Consider the following 12,809-nt stretch of genomic DNA (forward strand, 5'->3'; position numbering starts at 1 on the left):
TTTTCTTGGACATCATTGCACAAATGGATAAAGGTAACCTGCTAATAAAGGTATAGTTTTTTGAATAATATTACATACCCTAGCAACTTGTATGCCAAAATCGTCAGCTAATATTCTATAGGATAAATTTAGTTTTATCTTTTTGAAAGTTAAAAAAATATCTAATCTATCTAATTTACATTTTTGCGCTAGAATATTTACAATAAACAATGAATGGCTAGGAATACCTATATAAAGTTTTGGATTTCTTTCTATTAAAACCGTAGATCTTTTTCGTATTTCTTCTAAAAAGTCCATATTCTCCATATATTGCGTATTGTCAGAATCCGACATACTTAGCTGTGACAAGCTAAATGTGGACGTAGAGCCGCTAGTGGAAATAGAGATAGAATTATTTTTTTCAGCAAACCGCATTATCTTCGAATCATTTTGCTTAAATGCACATTTTCTTTTTTTCTTCTCTTTTTCCACTGGCACCAAATCATCTGGCATACATTGAATTCCCTTGCTGCGACTTTCTACCTTAAATAAAACTTGAATGCCTACATCTTTTTGAGTCGGTTCTGTTTCGCTTGTCACGTTATCTTCTTGCTCAACATCCTCGATTTCAGCAGAAGTCCCAGGAAGTAGTAAACTATGAATCAAAGACCGCTGTTCTTTATTTTGTAAAAACTTCGACTGTTTCGCTTTATGTGCTGTTACTCGACTTTTTTGGCAATCAAAAAATCTCGGTACTACATTTGGCTTAATAAGAATATTACCTTTTTTCATAGTTTTTAAATAAATATAATTTTCTATGTCTTCTTTTACCTAAAAGAGGTTGAAGATATAAAATATTTTTTATTCTGCGTTATCATCGCAAACTTTAACTTACATCAAAATGATCCTCACAACAATAAACGTGTGATTTACTAGAAACAAAAACTTCTCGACGCATAGCTTTTTGCCAAACCTTCCTAGCTGTAGGATCAGAAGGCACGTTTATAAATAGTTTCTCAGGGGCATTTTTTGAGGTATTAGGACACTCAGGTACAATACAATATTTCCTCGTAGTTTTTTTGTCACTCATGGTACACCAGAAATTAAATTAAAAAAAGTTACAGAACAGAAAACACCACACGAATACTCGCAACAGACTAAACAAACACGTTTTTTAATTCGATTTCCACTGTTTCTGGACATCACCCGAAGCTCCGCCCCGTTTTCGCGTGGACCAACTTTGTTAATTTTTTTAAGAGGTTAAAAGTAGGAATAAAAATCTAAAAATTTGGGAATTTACTTTATAGGTGTTTTTCTTTCGATTTGTAAAATAAAAAAAAATCGAGAACGATTTAATATATTTAAGTCATTGTTTATACCAGTCTCCGCTTCTTTAAAATTTTCAGGTTTGAAAGTTTTATATATCTGCGTATTATCAGCAAACGCTTGCACCTTACAAACTTTTAAGGACTTAAGAATGTCTGCTGTATATACAAGGAAAAGCAGTGGTCCCAGGACAGAACCCTGGGGCACTCCAGACAAAATGTGAGCCTGATTAGAATAAGAATTATTTGTAAATATTGTCTGAAATCTATTATTCAAATAAGACTCAATTAACTGTATAGGCTCCATTGAAAAGCCATAATATTTAAGCTTAGCTAGTAAAAGCAAAACAGCAACAAGTAGCAGAATAGAAATCTGTTGCTTATCAATAGCGTCCATTATATCATCCAGTACGTTTAGAGGTACCAAAGTTCTCCCTAAAGCCACATTGCGTAGCCGGAATAATGTCATTATCAATAAAATAACAAACCATCTGATGATAAAGTACCTTTTCAAATATTTTTGAAAGTACTGGAAGTATACTTATAACGCGCCTTAGTCGTTATAATTTTCTGGGCTATCAACTTTTGATAAGGGTTTACCAATCGAAATTTTCCATTGATCGGGGAAATAGTGAGCTTCTATACAACAATTTATTACTTATCAATAAAGGGGCTATAATACCTTAACATTTTTGGTGAAATCTGATCCACACCAGTCGCATTAGACTTAATACTATTTAAAATTCTACTTACATCTTCAACAGTTGCAAGATTAAGTGTGAAATGCAGGCTATTATCAAATACACCATTATTATAACACTGAATTTGTTCATCACAATCTGTAGAATTTTGAAGAAATTGAGAAAAAAAGATGTTAATTTGATTTGAATCAGACAGGTGTTCCGGAATATTGGTATTATTTTTATCTCTACAAATGTTAAATGACTAGCTTACTATCGATATTATTTTGATATAAAATGCTATCCCATGGTATTAAATATAAATCCTGCAAAGAAAGTTGGTTATTAAAATTTTTAAAGCACCTGTACTCAATTAGTTTAGGAACTATGGGTACCCTGTTTAAATTTAGTTCACAGAAAACCAAGTTGTGATCTGAGACGTTGTCTGCGCAAATGACCCCTTAATTATGTATCAGAGACACATTAGACACAAATATTGCATCAAGAAGAGTGCTGCAAGTAGCCGAGACTCTGGTTGAGTCTTCAAATATTTGAGTGAGATTATAATTTTCAAATAATGATGTAAGGGGATTACTTACATTTAAATGATTAATATTAAAATTCCCTAAACAGAAAACTTCGTCAACACACGGGTATATAAAAGAAAATATATTATCAAAATCAGATCTTAGGCTATTAAAGTTAAGAGTAGGGGGGCTTATATAAACCACCAAAAGCATAATTTTTATTTTTAAGGAAAAAAGTTCCAATTGAGCATTAATATTAAAGTCAAATGAAACAATATTAATCTCTCTTACATAAGCCGCCACGCCCCCGCCTCTACCCTGACCATTCTTCTTAAAAAATTGGTATCCCGGAATTTGGGACAACAATGAGTCATCGATATTGGAGAGCCATGTTTCAGATAAAAAGATAATGTCTAAATTTTGATATTCTACTAGGAATCTAAATTCATTGAACCTTATATGCAATGATCTTACGTTTAAATGTGCAATTCTCATTTACTTATAAAATAAATAACACCCCACTATAACAGACACTATAATATACCTTATTATACCAAAAAGAGAAAAAATAATAAAAAAATAATATACAAATAAAAATTATTTAACATAAAAAAAAGTAAATGGTTAGAGGTTAAGAACCACAGATGAATGATGAATGAGTCGCTCTTATTCCCATTTCTAATACCTAAGACAAGTTTTTACCAAAGAAACAATTATAAAAACTAAACGAAAAGAAGTACAAATTCTACCATTTTATCGTTATAAACAAAAAGCGTACACACGCATGAAATTATAAATAATATATGTAGCCATATACTTATATAAAAGTACAGTAAACCAAATGACCAATTTTAATTTTTAAATGTACGTGATTAACAACGTCAATTTTTAATTGAATGAATATCCATCTCTGAGTTAATGCGGTGCACTGTACCATTTTATTTGGATAATAATTGAAAAAACATTCCAGGCAGTTGAAGTCTGTTTTAAGTGAAAGAAAATGAGTTTTTCAGTAAATTTTGAATCAAGCATAAAAAAGATACTGTTCCAACTGTCATAACTTATAATTTTGACAATTCGTAAAAATATGCTTTGGACAATTCGACTTACTAGCATATAGCGTTTTTTAAGATACATAAAGAATGTTGTATTAAAAAATACCTAAAATCATAAATTTTTTTGTTATGATGCCTCGTTTTCGATTTACAAGCAAAAAACTCAAAAAATTGAGACTCACGTGTTGGGCGCCAAAATTCCGCATAGCAATAGACATTTAACAATTCTTTTTAAAAACAATAAACTCTTTAAATTGCGCAATAATTAGTCGTCTAGTATAAGTGTTGTAGGCCTCGAACTGGCACACCTGCCTGCTACAAAAGATGAATTACTTTAACCAGTTATAGAAGTTACACGCATAAATGTCAAATTTTATGGAAGACGGAAGGCGAGACACACGTTACCTAAATAAATACGCGAGATTTCGCAATAACCGACCCAGTTATTCACGAAGAGATCGAGGATTATAATAGAGAAACACGTTTGTTACAAAATCGGATCATTTTTTTATTAGTCCTTAAAGTAGATCAGAGACGACGTAAAATTAAACGACATTCAAAACGATTTTTCTTGAAAAATACTAAAGTGATTTTAGTGGAACTAATTGCAACGAAATCAGAATTGAATTTCCTAAAAATTATATGCAGTACTTTTCCACTTATCAAGGCTTAAACCAGATGCATCAAGAAGTCATAGCAATTAATTTGTAACTAAATTCTCTAAAATCATACTAAGAACGCAAAGTATTTTAATTCAAGTTATACTGAACTGAAGCGAAATAATTTCTAATTATTTAGATCCTACTATAGGACTTTTTTAGTTACCTAGGTATATAATCTGAAAAATGCAATAAAATCAACTTAAAAAGTGTTTGTAAATAAAGCATTTGAGCGTCATATAATTTGCGCTAAAACGTTACGAAATATATGAACGACCGTAGAGAGATACATCAAAGAACTCGTTGGGCGTAACCCAAATTCAATTCACAAACCGAGCGAACAAGATCGTATCGTGTAAATTAACGAAAGCGAACAAACGATTAAAAATTATCATTCTTAGTGCAAAGCGCACTTTTTCGCCAGAAAATTGTTCAAAAACTTGTTCGATCGCTTTTGCACGTGCTTCTTAGAGACAATGGAGGTCGTATGTACGTACCTTATGCAACCATTCGGGTTTTGTGTCGGATTTACGTAATGGCTCATATTTTTCTTGTGGCCAGATGTTAGACCTTCTTCCATTCAAAATCGTAACACACGAAAACTATTCAAGGTGTCATAATCTGACGCTTTGCAGATGTTTTTTTTTTGTGTTCGATAATTGGGTTAATGTTAAACGATATACGAGAGATTTGAGTGTAAATTTGAAGGAAAATGTATATTTTATGCTATTTTAATGTTAACCGGTTTAATGGAATTTATTTTATAGGCTTCTGAAGATTTTTTTTTTAAATCAGACAATTTATGCTCATTGACAACGAATTTTTTTAAAAAGTACTAAAGCGACCTCAATGAAAAGATGTTCAGTAGAGGTAGAATTTAATTCCCTAAAAATAATACTTAAGGTTCAAAAGTCTTCAATTAATACATCATGACTTATTTAGATTTAAACCGGATAATGAACCGGAAAGTTATGTACTTTTTTATCGGAGTTATCATCACTCATACTCGATTTTCTTAAGTGATACTAGAGCAATTTCAGTGAAATTAATTGCATTGAACATGAAATTGAATTCCCTAAAAGCGATGTTAACAGTTTAATAGGCTTAGACCAATACTTTTCTAATTATCCAGAACTAAACTAAATGATGACCCGTGAAGTCATATGTATTTTTATTGAAGTCACTGCTGTTCAAACCGGATTTTCTCAAAAACTGCTAAAGCGATCTTAATGAAACCAATTGCAATGAATTTGAAAATAAATTTTCTAAAAATGGTGTTCGTAGTCTAGAAGTCTTAGATCAATATTTTTCCAGTTATCCAGATTTAAACGAGTTAATGACCCATGACGTGACCAGCTTTTTACAAAAGTCACTCAAAATATATTAAAGCTATCGCAGTGAAATTAATTGCAATAAATTTAGAATTGAATTGTCTAAAATTAATGGTTATAGTCTAAAACTCTCAGACCAATACTTTTTAAGTCATTCAGGTCTGAACTAAATGATGACCTATGACGTCACTTGCGTTTTTACCAAAGTCACTGTCAATCAATGTCGATTTTCTCAAAAACTATTAAAGCGATCTTTATTAAATTAATTGCAATGTATTAAGAATTTAATTTTCTAAAACTGATCTTAAAGGTCCAAAAGTCTCAGACCAATACTTTTAGAGTTATCCAGACTTAAACGAGATGATGACCCATGACGTCACCTGCCCTTTTACCGAAGTCACTGTCATTCAAAGTAGATTTTCTCAAAAACTACTAAAACGATTTGAACGAAACCAAATGCAATGAATTTAGAATTAAATTGTCTAAAGTTAATGTTTATAGTCTAAAAGTCTCAGACCAATACTTTTAGAGTTATCCAGACTTAAACGAGATGATAACCCATGACGTCACCTGCCCTTTTACCGAAGTAACTGTCATTCAATGTAGATTTTCTCAAAAACCACTAAAACGATTTGAATGAAACTAATTGCAATGAATTTAGAATTAAATTGTCTAAAATTAATGTTCATAGTCTAAAAGTCTAAGACCAATACTTTTTCAGTCATCAAGACCTCAACTAAATGATGACTTATGACGTCACTTGCGTTTTTTCCGAAGTCACTGTCATTCAATGTCGATTTTCTCAAAAACTACTAAAGCGATCTTAATGAAACTTAATGCAATGAATTTGGAATTAAATTTTCTAAAAACAATGTATATAGTCTAAATGTCTCAGAATAATATTTTTCTAGTCATTAAGACTTAAACTAAATGATGACCTTTGTCTTTTTACCGAAGTTTCTGTTATTCAAAGTAGATTTTCTCAAAAACTATTGAAGCGATCTTAATTAAATTAATTGCAATATATTTAGAATTTAATTCTCTAAAACTGATCTTAAAGGTGCAAAAGTCTCAGACCAATACTTAAACAGTTATCCAAACTTAAACGAGGTAATGACCCATGACGTTACCTGCTTTTTTACCGAAGTCACTGCCATTAAAAGTAGATTTTCTGAAAAACCACTAAAACAATCTTAATGAAACCAAATGCAATGAATTAAGAATTTAATTATCTAAAAATGATATTAAAGGTCCAAAGGTCTCAGACCAATACTTTTACAGCTATCCAGACTTAAACGAGATGATGACCCGTGACGTCACTTGATCTTTTACCGAAGTCACTGTCATTCAAAGTAGATTTTCTCAAAAACCACTGAAACGATTTGAACGAAACTAGCTTCAATGAATTAATAATTCAATTTTCTAGAAATAATGTCTACGGTACAAAAGTCTTAGATCTATACTTTTCCAATCATCCATATTTAAATCAGATTAGAACCCTTGACGTCACTTGTTTTTTTACCGAAGTCACTATCAGTCAAAGTAGATTTTCGCAATAACTACTAAAGCAATCTTAATGAAACCAAATGCAATAAATTTAGAAATAAATTGTCTAAAATTAAAGTTTATAGTCTAAAAGCCTAAGACTAATACTTCTTGAGTCATCCAGACTTAACTAAATGATGACCTATGACGTCACTTGCGTTTTTACCGAAGTCACTATCATTCAATGTCGATTTTCTCAAAAACTGCTTAAGCGATTTTAATGAAATTAATTGCAATGAATTTAGAATTAAATTCCCTAAAAATGATATTAAAAGTCCAAAAGTGTCAGAACAATATTTTTACAGTTATTCAGACTTAAACCAAAGAACCCATGACGTCACTTCTCTTTTTACCGAAGTCACTATGATTCAAAGTGGATTTTCTGAAAAACTGCTAAAATAATCTTAATGAAATAAAATGCAGTGAATTTAGAATGAAATTTTCTAAAAATAATGTAAATAGTCTAAATGTCTCAGAATAATATTTTTCCAGATATTCAGACTTAAACTAAATGATGACCTATGAAGTCACTATGCGTTTTTTCTGAAGTCACTGTCATTTAATGTCGATTTTCTCAAAAACTATTAAGGCGAACTTAATGAAACTTTATGCAATGAATTTGGAATTAAATTTTCTAAAAATAATGTATATAGTCTAAATGTCTCAGAATAATATTTTTCTAGTCATTAAGACTTAAACTAAATGATGACCTTTATCTTTTTACCGAAGTTTCTGTTATTTAAAGTAGATTTTCTCAAAAACTATCGGAGCGATCTTAATTAAATTAATTGCAATAAATTTAGAATTTAATTCTCTAAAAATGATATTTAAGGTTCACAAGTCTCAGACCAATACTTTTACAGTTATCCAGACTTAAACGATATGATGATCCATGACGTCACCTGCCCTTTTACCGAAGTCACTGTCATTCTAAGTAGATTTTCTCAAAAACCACTAAAACGATTTGAACGAAACCACCTTCAATGAATTAATAATTAAATTTTCTAGAAATAATGTCCACGGTACAAAAGTCTTAAATCCATACTTTTCCAGTCATCCAGACTTAAATCAGATAAGAACCCTTGACTTCACTTGTCTTTTTACCGAAGTCACTATCAATCAAAGTAGATTTTCTCAATAACTACTAAAGCAATCTTAATGAAACCAAATGCAATAAATTTAGAATTAAATTGTCTAAAATTAATGTTTATAGTCTAAAAGTCTAAGGTCAATACTTTTTCAGTCATCCAGACTTAAACTAAATGATGACCTATGACGTCACTTGCGTTTTTACCAAAGTCACTATCATTCAATGTCGATTTTCTCAAAAACTGCTTAAGCGATATTAATGAAATTAATTGCAATGAATTTAGAATTAAATTCCCTAAGAATGATATTAAAAGTCCAAAAGTGTCAGAACAATATTTTTACAGTTATTCAGACTTAAACCAAAGAACCCATGACGTCACTTCTCTTTTTACCGAAGTCACTATGATTCAAAGTGGATTTTCTGAAAAACTGCTAAAACAATCTTAATGAAATAAAATGCAGTGAATTTAGAATGAAATTTTCTAAAAATAATGTATATAGTCTAAATATCTCAGAATAATATTTTTCCAGTCATTCAGACTTAAACTAAATGATGAACTTTATCTTTTCACCGACGTCTCTATTATTCAAAGTAGATTTTCTCAAAAACTGCTAAGGCGATCTTAATTAAAATAATTGCATTGAATTTAAAATTGAATTCCCTAAAAATTATGTTAAAAGTCCAAAAGTCTCAGACCAATACTTTTAGAGTTATCCAGACTTAAACGAGATGATGACCCATGACGTCACCTGCCCTTTTACCGAAGTAACTGTCATTCAATGTAGATTTTCTCAAAAACCACTAAAACGATTTGAATGAAACCAATTGCAATGAATTTAGAATTAAATTGTCTAAAATTAATGTTCATAGTCTAAAAGTCTAAGACCAATACTTTTTCAGTCATCAAGACCTCAACTAAATGATGCATAGGTCATCATCGTCACATCAACGTCACTTGCGTTTTTTCCGAAGTCACTATCATTCAATGTCGATTTTCTCAAAAACTATTAAAGCGATCTTAATTAAATTAATTGCAATGTATTAAGAATTCAATTTTCTAAAACTGATCTTAAAGGTCCAAAAGTCTCAGACTAATACTTTTAGAGTTATTCAGACTTAAACGAGATGATGACCCATGACGTCACCTGCCCTTTTCTCGAAGTCACTGTCATTCAATGTAAATTTTCTCAAAAACCACTTAAACGATTTGAATGAAACTAGTTGCAATGAATTTAGAATTAAATTGTCTAAAATTAATGGTTATAGTCTAAAACTCTCAGACCAATACTTTTTAAGTCATTCAGGCTTAAACTAAATGATGACCTATGACGTCACTTGCGTTTTTACCAAAGTCACTATCAATCAAAGTAAATTTTCTAAATAACTACTAAAGCAATCTTAATGAAACCAAATGCAATGAATTTAGAATTAAATTGTCTAAAATTAATGTTTATAGTCTAAAAGTCTAAGGCCAATACTTTTTCAGTCATCCAGACTTAAACTAAATGATGACCTATGACGTCACTTGCGTTTTTACCAAAGTCACTATCATTCAATGTCGATTTTCTCAAAAACTGCTTAAGCGATTTTAATGAAATTAATTGCAATGAATTTAGAATTAAATTCCCTAAGAATGATATTAAAAGTCCAAAAGTGTCAGAACAATATTCTTACAGTTATTCAGACTTAAACCAAAGAACCCATGACGTCACTTCTCTTTTTTACCGAAGTCACTATGATTCAAAGTGGATTTTCTGAAAAACTGCTAAAACAATCTTAATGAAATAAAATGCAGTGAATTTAGAATGAAATTTTCTAAAAATAATGTAAATAGTCTAAATGTCTCAGAATAATATTTTTCCAGATATTCAGACTTAAACTAAATGATGACCCATGACGTCACTTGCGTTTTTACCGAACTCACTGTCATTCAATGTCGTTTTTCTCAAAAACTACTTAAGTGATCTTAATAAAACTAATTTCATTGAATTTAAAATTAAATTTTCTAAAAACAATGTATATAGTCTAAATATCTCAGAATAATATGTTTTCAGTCATTCAGACTTAAACTAAATGATGAACTTTATCTTTTCACCGACGTCTCTGTTATTCAAAGTAGATTTTCTCAAAAACTGCTAAGGCGATCTTAATTAAAATAATTGCATTGAATTTAAAATTGAATTCCCTAAAAATTATGTTAAAAGTCCAAAAGTCTCAGACCAATACTTTTAGAGTTATCCAGACTTAAACGAGATGATGACCCATGACGTCACCTGCCCTTTTACCGAAGTCACTGTCATTCAAAGTAGATTTTCTCAAAAACTACTAAAACGATTTGAACGAAACCAAATGCAATGAATTTAGAATTAAATTGTCTAAAATTAATGTTTATAGTCTAAAAGTCTCAGACCAATACTTTTCCAGTCATCCAGACTTAAATCAGATAAGGACCCATGACGTAACTTGTCTTTTTACCGAAGTCACTATCATTCAAAGTAGATTTTCTCAAAAACTACTTAAGCGATCTTAATGAAATCAACTCCAATGAATTAACAATTAAATTTCCTGAAAACAGTATTCAAGAGGCAACTATCTCGGACCAATACTTTTCCAGTTATTCGAACCCAAACCATCGCCTTTTTACCCAACTCATCCTCATTAAAACTGGATTTACTCAAACACTACTGAAGCGATCTCAATGAAACAAACTCCATTAGATCGCAAATTAAATTCTTCAAATTTGTTGGCACGCTACTGGTTAGTGAAGGGAATCGAGTCGCACTGAATGAACGAACGACTTTACGCCTTATTATCATAGTGTTCGCGAGATTACCTCACATCCGATTCAACTGGATCGGATTCAAATTAAAACATATTATATACTTATAAAAGTTAATCGCTTTATGTTTATTCATAAGTGGGTTAGGCGATGAGACCGATTTTTTGCGGGTAACATCTTTGACATAATGGGGTTTATGTAATAATGATAAATTTGCAGTTTTTTTTTCTCGGCATTAATTTGGGACGGTAAGGGGTTTATAGTTTTTCCACTTTTTAGTGACTTATGAAAATTGTTCTGATCAACATCAGATTTAAACTCAAAGGTTTTAATTATCACCTTGGTGTTCATCCATTAAGAGTTTTAGACTTGTAATGGGTTGAAATATTAGAGCAGAAAAATTAAATGAATAAACTACAGGAAAAGAAAGAGAACAATGCTAAACAAGAAAATTGAGAAATGATGACAAATTCATATGAAATTGGTAATAAGTGCGTGAATAATGATCGTAAAAGGACGCTTTTTATGATTTCTGGTTTATTCGGAGATTTAGTTTTTTTTTTTCATTTCCATGGGTAATTTATATATTTTAATAAAATTTTGGAAAAAATGCTAAGGTACCTGTGCAGTAATTTTTTTAGAGGAACTTATATTCGAATTTTCAGACTTGTAGTTGCATTAAGTTCAGAGATATGAGCTCTTTGTCCCTATAAAGTTGAATTTTTAAAAACATTTTTTTCATAGTTTTATATTTAATTTCTCAATTTTAGTAATATATTGAGAAAAATGCTAAAATACGTATTCAATAATTTCATTAGAGGAACCTAAGTTCCAATTTTCAAACCTGTAGCTTTACTTAATCCAGAGATATGAGCATTTATTCCTGGAGAAAGAAAAGATGAATTTTTTGGATTTTTTAAAATATTTTCTGTATTTAATTTCTAAATTTTAATACCATTTCGAGAAAAATCCTAAAATACGTGTTCAATAATTTCATTAGAGGAACTTAAGTTCCAATTTTTAGACCTGCAGCTCTATTTAGTCCAAAGATATGAGCATTTTGTCCTCGAAAAGTTGATTTTTTTTTCCATAATTTCTATATTTAATTTCTCAATTTTAATTCTATATTAAGAAAAATGCTGAAATACGTGTCTAATAATTTCATTAGGAGAACCTAAGTTCCAATTTTTAGACCTGTAGCTCTATTAAATCCAGAGATATGAGCATTTTGTCCCTGGAAAGTTCAAATTTCTTTCATAGCTTCCACAGACATTCAATTTTACCAATATTTAGGCAAAAAGCTGAAATAGTTACATAATTATTTTATTATAGGAGCTTCTACATCAATATTCGAACCTGTAACTCCATTGAGTGCAAATATATGACCAGTTTGTCCCTCAAACAATCAATTAAAGACATACAGTTTCTAAAGCTTAATTTCACCATTAAAAAAAAAATCCAAATCACGGATTTCTATCTCCATTAGCTTCAGAGATATGAGCATTTTGTTTCTTGAACATGGAAGAATCCTTAAGTTAAAATGCCTTGCAGAAAATATCCTGAAATGCCTGGAATTAACTTTACTGTTAAAAAAGGCACAAGAAGTGTCCCAAGAATTCAAATCTTCATTTTGTCCTTGTCTGTCTTCCCAAGCAATTTAATTAAGTGCAATTAATCTAACAAAGTATTTCTCAACGTCCACATATCGAGAAAAATGAACATACCATGTAAAGGAAAACTAATAAACCAGATCAACCAAACAACGTTCGTCCGTTGGCTAATCAACGTTCACATAAAAATTCTTCTTTTTTTCTGGCGCATTTTCTTGACCCACTTATT

General features: G+C 30.5%; 1 protein-coding gene across 3 annotated transcripts in view; it reads right to left on the bottom strand.

Moving 5' to 3' along the window:
• Window positions 1-12,809, bottom strand: part of LOC126742998 (probable G-protein coupled receptor frpr-1) — a 35,033-nt gene that overhangs the window by 12,186 nt on the left and 10,038 nt on the right. The window contains exon 1 of one of the 3 annotated variants that reach the window (XM_050449899.1): window positions 3,749-4,087. The exons of the other annotated variants lie outside the window; for them this stretch is intronic. The gene's annotated coding sequence lies outside the window, so the exon portion shown is untranslated. Of the gene's footprint in view, window positions 1-3,748; window positions 4,088-12,809 lie in introns of those variants that run through there. 3 annotated transcript variants of the gene reach the window in all.

Source organism: Anthonomus grandis, chromosome 12 (genome assembly GCF_022605725.1).
Source record: "Anthonomus grandis grandis chromosome 12, icAntGran1.3, whole genome shotgun sequence".
Lineage (NCBI taxonomy): Eukaryota > Metazoa > Arthropoda > Insecta > Coleoptera > Curculionidae > Anthonomus > Anthonomus grandis.